This window comes from Daphnia pulicaria, unplaced genomic scaffold (genome assembly GCF_021234035.1).
Source record: "Daphnia pulicaria isolate SC F1-1A unplaced genomic scaffold, SC_F0-13Bv2 h1tg000113l, whole genome shotgun sequence".
Classification (NCBI taxonomy): Eukaryota; Metazoa; Arthropoda; class Branchiopoda; order Diplostraca; family Daphniidae; genus Daphnia; species Daphnia pulicaria.
Genome location: NW_025804816.1, coordinates 5,001 through 12,500, shown reverse-complemented (window position 1 = coordinate 12,500; position 7,500 = coordinate 5,001). Strand labels below are relative to the sequence as shown.

The 7,500-nt window shown below is 49.4% G+C and overlaps 3 non-coding genes across 3 annotated transcripts in view; all 3 read left to right on the top strand.

The window, feature by feature from the left end:
• The first annotated feature begins 2,406 nt into the window (after positions 1 to 2,406).
• On the top strand, positions 2,407 to 4,701 carry LOC124319061. Its single transcript, XR_006912755.1, has one exon. It is a non-coding gene; the product is annotated as a small subunit ribosomal RNA (ribosomal RNA).
• A 936-nt stretch (positions 4,702 to 5,637) lies between these two features.
• Positions 5,638 to 5,790, top strand: LOC124319056. Its single transcript, XR_006912752.1, has one exon. It is a non-coding gene; the product is annotated as a 5.8S ribosomal RNA (ribosomal RNA).
• Positions 5,791 to 6,431: 641 nt separating this feature from the next.
• Positions 6,432 to 7,500, top strand: part of LOC124319063 — a 4,575-nt gene continuing 3,506 nt past the window's right edge. Inside the window, exon 1 of the ribosomal RNA XR_006912757.1 lies at positions 6,432 to 7,500. This exon is cut by the window's right edge and continues 3,506 nt beyond it. This is a non-coding gene — a ribosomal RNA (large subunit ribosomal RNA).

The window sequence follows — 7,500 nt, the reverse complement described above, 5'->3', positions numbered from 1 at the left end:
CAAACGAGTCTTACTTCTTGTTAGTCCGCCTGGCCGATACCAAAGAATGGCCGACCGTCGACTATCGGGCGAATAGACGGGTGAAAGAAATAAAGTCGAAGCCGGTGGTTGGATAGATATCGAAGGGAAGGCGAAAGAGGCGAAAAGGAAAGCGCGAAATTTCTTTAGTAGCTTCGACGCAAAAACTTTGGTATCGACGGGGAGCTTTGGGAAATGAAACGAAGACGCAGAATGGGAAGTTGTCCGGTTCGGCGTTAGTTGTAGTTTCATTTCCACCGTAGCTGAGCTCCTTTCCGCCCGCCACTTCACATGATTTTAGTTTCGATTCCGTTCGATCGCGCTTGCACTGTCTTTGTTTTTTTTTCACTGCTTGGATCGCGGCTTTGCTCTAACCAGTTTAGCCCCATGCGATCAAAAAGTCTTAAAAAAAAAAAACCGTTGAACGGAGACGAACTCGATGAGCTGTCGGTGTGTGAAATATCATTCCTTCGGTAAAACCGTTTTCGAAATTTCCGATGGTCGGTATATGTAAAAATATATCCGAACCGCGATGTGGACGGGAATTCAAACGCCCGCTTCACCGATTGGTGCGACAGCTGAGAAGCTCGTCACTCGATCCAACGACTCTTGGTCGAAAAGTTCAGAAGAGGTGCGCGCGTCAAACATTTTTTTGGTTTCGGACGTTTCGTTTCTTCGGCACGTGTGGTTTGTCTGTGGCCGTCTGTGAGAGAAATCGGACGCTTGTTCTTTGTTATTTTACCGTAACAAGACAAGACGGGAAAGATTCTTTCTTCCAAACTTACGGCATCATAACCATCAGCGTTTACCGTCAGCGACGATACGGAAGAGAAAAGAAAATGGTGCGCGTCTTTTCACTTTTTGACACCGTATCAAAAAAAATTACCGTTCAGGCGGAAATGTGTGTGTGTGTGTGTGAGCCGAGAGATAAAAAATAAAAAAGCCACCAAACAGAACGCTTTCAAATTATTTCGTGCGGCGTGCGCATATTTCACATTTTGCCGTTTGACGGAAGCTCGTTGTGTGGAACACAGAAGTGGAGATGGACGGAGTTGAAGGGGGGCGAAGACGGCCCGGTCGGACAAAGTCAAGAGATTGAAATATACGAGAGAATTGGGTGGAAGTGATGGCAAATCTATAAAATTCAAAAATCGGATGAGATGCGAGGACCGCAAAATGTGGCGTCGACTCTGACTCTCTTTTACTACGAACTTCCCTTCGACGGAAGATATCGAGAGCTGAGCTGAGCGCCCGCTGAGTATGGCCGGCGTAATTACAAACGAGTTACGGTTGGAGCTATATCGATTGTACGTATCCCGAACGTTCATCGAACAAGCCAGATCAACTCGGCGCCCGGTAAGATGTACGCTCAGTTATGGCCATGACACACGAAGGGAGAATTCAAACGGCTGTGAGTGTACGGCCCGCCCGGAGTTGTGTGTAGGCAGTGACCTCTCAAGAAAAAACGTAAAAAAATTTTTTTTGACAGTCACCGGTCTGCGACAAGTAATCAGTACGAAACTTGGGTGCAATGCAAAAAACATTTTGAGAATCCTTGCTTGACAACAACGAATCTAACACGATAAAAAAACGATCCCCATCGGTGTACCGCTTGCTTTTCTCGCGCTTCGGCGCAGAATCGCTTATTCAGCTGCCCTTGGAATATGTTCGTTTCGTGCATACTTGATCTCGGTCATTCTTCGGTGAACTCTTAAAGAATTGCGCACTTTTATAGGGGTAGTCTGGTTGCTTGTCTCGACTTGAAATGATTTGTTTTTTTCCGCCCATGACTTTCTATACGATGCCTCTATGCTGGCCTCTGACCGCGGTTGTTCCGAGTTTTCTCTTTCTCTTCGAAAGTCTTTGCGGAAAATTCTGCCTCGTGTGACCGTTGAGCGGTGAGGTGTGTGTGTGTGTGTGTGTCGTGCGGGGTGATGCGAGAGTGTGCCTCGGCGGTGGAAAAATAAAAATAAAACTCTGAGCCCACAAAAATTTAAAAGATGTATGCTTGTCAGCTTAGTAAAGCAGGCTTGACTTATGAGCATACAGCACGCCACATATGACCGTCGAAAACCGTAATACGGGAAAAAAAGTTGATGAATATATCAAGACCGGTCGAATGAATCCGATTCACTTTGGGCTCATAGACCGTTGAATGGTCTTTGACTTTGGAAATTGAAATGAAAAAAATCCAACAAACGGATCGGATCGGTGTTTCTCTTCACTGGGACTCGCTGTGACACGCCAGGCGTTGCGATCAAAAATTTTAGTTTCCGAAGAAAAAGAAAAAAAACGAAAAACGTGTTGATTTGGTGTGTGTTTGGTGATGCGTGGGCGAAATAAAAACCCGCAACTCGCCGGATGCATATCAAACAAACATACACGAAATACCTGGTTGATCCTGCCAGTAGCATATGCTTGTCTCAAAGATTAAGCCATGCATGTCTAAGTACAAGCCGCTAGACGGCGAAACCGCGAATGGCTCAATAAATCAGTTATGGTTCCTTAGATCCACTCCATCCTACTTGGATAACTGTGGTAATTCTAGAGCTAATACATGCACTCGAGCCTCGACTGCGGGCTTTCGGGCTCGCAGAAGAGGTGCTTTTATTAGATCAAAACCAGTCGGGGCCGGGCTTTCGGGCTCGCGCACCGTACCAATTTTGGTGACTCTGGATAACTTCACGCCGATCGCACGGCCTTCGCGCCGGCGACGTATCTTTCAAATGTCTGCCTTATCAACTGTCGATGGTAGGTTACGCGCCTACCATGGTTGCAACGGGTAACGGGGAATCGGGGTTCGATTCCGGAGAGGGAGCCTGAGAAACGGCTACCACATCCAAGGAAGGCAGCAGGCGCGCAAATTACCCACTCCCGGCACGGGGAGGTAGTGACGAAAAATAACGATACGGGACTCTTCCGAGGCCCCGTGATTGGAATGAGTACACTTTAAATCCTTTAACGAGGAACCATTGGAGGGCAAGTCTGGTGCCAGCAGCCGCGGTAACTCCAGCTCCAATAGCGTATATTAAAGTTGTTGCGGTTAAAAAGCTCGTAGTCGGATGTCTGTCTTCGGCCGGGCGGCGCCGCTCTGAATCAAGGGTGTTGCGTTTCACGCTCTGGGAGCCCGGGTGTCAAAGCCCGACTCTCTTCACGGTCGGACAACATCGCCGGAGTGGTGGTCGGTGCGTCGTTGTTGTATCTGCGGCCAGAGTTGGAAAGTTCTTTCGGGTTCTTTTTTAAATTTTGGTCGTAGTTGACTCGATTCGCTCCACCCAGTCAATCGTTCGGGGTGCCCTTCACCGGGTGTCTCGGGCGGCCGGCAACGTTTACTTTGAACAAATTAGAGTGCTCAAAGCAGGTGTATCCCAACGCCTGAATATCGCAGCATGGAATGATGGAATAGGACCTCGGTCCGATTTTGCTGGTCTTTTACTTTTGGACCCGAGGTAATGGTCAATAGAGACGGACGGGGGCATTCGTACTGCGGCGACAGAGGTGAAATTCTTGGACCGCCGCAAGACGAACAACAGCGAAGGCATTTGCCAAGAATGTTTTCCTTGATCAAGAACGAAAGTTAGAGGTTCGAAGGCGATCAGATACCGCCCTAGTTCTAACCATAAACGATGCCAACCAGCAATCCGTCGGAGTTACTCCAATGACTCGACGGGCAGCTTCCGGGAAACCAAAGTCTTTGGGTTCCGGGGGAAGTATGGTTGCAAAGCTGAAACTTAAAGGAATTGACGGAAGGGCACCACCAGGAGTGGAGCCTGCGGCTTAATTTGACTCAACACGGGAAACCTCACCAGGCCCGGACACTGGAAGGATTGACAGATTGAGAGCTCTTTCTTGATTCGGTGGGTGGTGGTGCATGGCCGTTCTTAGTTGGTGGAGCGATTTGTCTGGTTAATTCCGATAACGAACGAGACTCTAGCCTGCTAAATAGGTGACGGGTTTTATCAATTGAAACCGAAGGGAGTACGGAGGCGTCGGGATCAGGTGGCGGCGATTCGGGTCTCGGTGGGACTGGTTCCTTTAGTGAGGCAATCTCTCGGCTTGGTTTCGTTGTGCTTTGTTCGTCGGGTGTACGGCCTTCACGGGTTGGTTGCCTGGCGGATGAGGTATGGCGGGGCTTTGTCGGGAATGTCTCGCGGGGGCTGGCTCTATTGTTATTCGGTCGTCGTCATCCCCGGCGATACCTTCTGCTCTCGCGTCCGTCACGCAGTCTTCTTAGAGGGACAAGCGGCGTCCAGCCGCGTGACAGTGAGCAATAACAGGTCTGTGATGCCCTTAGATGTCCTGGGCCGCACGCGCGCTACACTGAAGGAATCAGCGTGTTTCACTCTCCCTGTCCGAAAGGACCGGGTAACCGCTGAACCTCCTTCGTGGTTGGGATTGGGGACTGCAATGATCCCCATGAACCAGGAATCCCTAGTAGGCGCGGGTCACTAGCCCGCGTCGATTACGTCCCTGCCCTTTGTACACACCGCCCGTCGCTACTACCGATTGAATGATTTAGTGAGGCCTTCGGACGGGCTTGTCGGGGTGCCGTCGAGTGGGGAGCAATCTCTGCCCGTGCGGTGCCTACCAACGGCGAGACTGAAAGATGGTCGAACTTGATCCTTTAGAGGAAGTAAAAGTCGTAACAAGGTTTCCGTAGGTGAACCTGCGGAAGGATCATAAACGAACAAGACAAATGTTTTGCGCATATGGCTTTGGTTGAGCACGAAACAACTAAAAGTTGCAAAACAAAAAAAACCCCATCAAAAGTCTTTCGGCGTAAGACATCGTATGAACTATGTGTGGGTTGACGGAAGAAAATCATTTATTTTGAACGGGTATCAGGCGCTCTGATGCGCGGTGGTTTAAAGCGGATTCGCCTTTTCAAATTGATTTTTCTTTCCTCTCGGCTCAAAAAAAAACACAAAGTCTTTCGATTTGGTCTATGGCCGTGAGCAAATTCTTCCTGCTTCGATGGTGAATGTCTCTATAGATTCATTCGACCTTTAGCGGCGCTCACAGTGTTGACGTTAGTAGAGTGAAGAATACGATAGCCCGCCTGGGCCGCGAGTACCGAAGGAACAATAAAGGAGATTTTATAAAGTCTTAGTCCCTAAATCAAACACTTTGAAAAATAAAAACTCGGTGGATGGAGAGTCGGAAAAAAAAAAAAAAAACATCAAGATTTTGAACGGGTATCAGGCGCTCTGATGCGCGGTGGTTTAAAGCGGATACGCCCAATCGAAATTGTTTTTTTTTTGTTTCTCTCTTCGTCTTCGGGATTTTTTGATTCTCGGTGGGGGACGAAAGTGTGAGACTTTACTCTGGACGTTCTTTTCGGGCGTAGATACTCGTGGTTGCGTGCGTGTGCGTCGTATAGACTAACACTCCAAAGCCCGACACTATGCCGTTGAAAACCGAATGTTTTTTAAGCTTGCCCTTCGCCCTCTCGATGAAGTAGGAAGAATTCAAAATCACAATAACACACTAAACCCAAATTCTAGTACGAGTGTTTATCGGAACATTTTCTTTCTGGCTTTCTTTCTCCGCCCTCGCATTCATTTGCTTGGGCGGGTTGGAGAAAAAGAGAGAAGAAAACGAATATGTCGTTTTATATACGACCCTGAACGGTGGATCACTAGGCTCGTGGATCGATGAAGAGCGCAGCAAAGTGCGCTAATCCATGCGAACTGCAGAACACATGGAGCATCGAAATCTTGAACGTAAATGGCGGCCCAGCTTCTCGCTCGGGCCACATCTGACTGAGGGTCGGTCGAATGATGAACGAACAGAGATTTTTTCAGTCTTGGTTTTGCATGTTGGGTCGCGGCGAGATTTATTTTTCACCCGGCCTGACCGCATAAAAGCTCCCGAATCTCTAACGTCTGGGTGCCGCGCGACTTAAGTGTCCGCGATGCCTCAAATACAAAAAAGGGGGAAAAATAAAAGAAGGTTCGCCCTGTTTTGTTTTTTTCCTCTCTATTCAAAAGAAACCTTTTTCGATGGCAAAACAGATGGGAAATTTTTGAGCCAACTCAAAAAAAAATTTTAGAAATAAACACATCTTCTCGAACAAGGTGTCGGCTGCGTGTGCGCGATATACCGCTTCAACGCGAGTTTAGTTGTGTGTGTGCGCCGGGCGTGTCGAAGTGTCGACCACCGCGAATTATCACTCACTCTAACCGCTCGTTATGCAAGCTTGGTTCGCGCACGACGCGTTGTTTCAATACAAAAAGCCGCAGGACGCCCTGTCACTTTTCGTAAATTAATTTTTGCGAATAACGAGAGACTCGCTTTATTTCGAAAAAAAAAAATTTGAACCGGCAATTATTCAATCTTTCCCGGCTTTAAAACGCCAAAGTCTGCCGAGCTAGATAAAGTGTTGTCTCCTTTTGAAAACAAACAATTCATTCTGACCTCAGTTTAGATGAGACTACCCGCTGAACTTAAGCATATCAGTAAGCGGAGGAAAAGAAACTAACAAGGATTCCCTTAGTAGCGGCGAGCGAACAGGGATGAGCCCAGCACCGAACCTCGCGCCCGGTTGAGCGGGTGCCGAGGAATGTGGTGTTCGGGAGGATCGTGCGCGTCTGTCCGGTATCTATCGTCCAAGTCTCCATGAACGGGGCGAGCAACCCACAGAGGGTGTCAGGCCCGTAGATAAGACGAGCCGAGACCGTGCATCGGATCCCTTCCCAAGAGTCGGGTTGCTTGAGCGTGCAGCCCTAAGCGGGAGGTAAACTCCTTCTAAGGCTAAATATCGCCACGAGACCGATAGCGAACAAGTACCGCGAGGGAAAGTTGAAAAGAACTTTGAAGAGAGAGTTCAAGAGTGCGTGAAACCGTTCAGGGGGTTAAACGGGTGGGCCCTCGAAGGTCGAACAAGTCCCCGCTCCCGGCACTTGGTTGTATGCCCTTAACGCTGCATGGAGACTGCCTGAATTGGCGGCTCTCTTGCATAAGTCGTTCTGCGATCGCAATAGCCACGCCAAGGTCCGCAAGTGGGGGGCCTAGTAGGACTCCGCGACCGACTGGGTGTCTGTTACACGGGGCGTCCGTTAGCGAGTTTCGTGGTTACCTTCGCGGGTGCCGCGATGACGAGCGCGGCGTTTCCCAACAGTACTGCCCGGTCGTGACCTGTCTCCTCCCGGGAGGTGTCGTAGCTTTTTTTTGTAAAAGAGAAAAAGTTGCGGTGCTCAACCTGTGGAGGCCCAGAGCGGAGAGTAGAAGTCGGGTCCCACCCGACCCGTCTTGAAACACGGACCAAGGAGTCTAACATGTGCGCAAGTCGTCGAGAAATTATCAAACTAAACTCGCGAGGCGCAATGAAAGTGAAGCGGCCCCGATGAGGGTGCATCCGCGAGGGGTGATCCCGTCTCGAACAGAGCGGGCGCAACCCCAGGGCGTCCGAATGCTCGCGAGATCTTTCCCCCTTAAAAGGGTTTGGTCGAGTCGGCCGGACGAACCCAGAGCGCACACGTT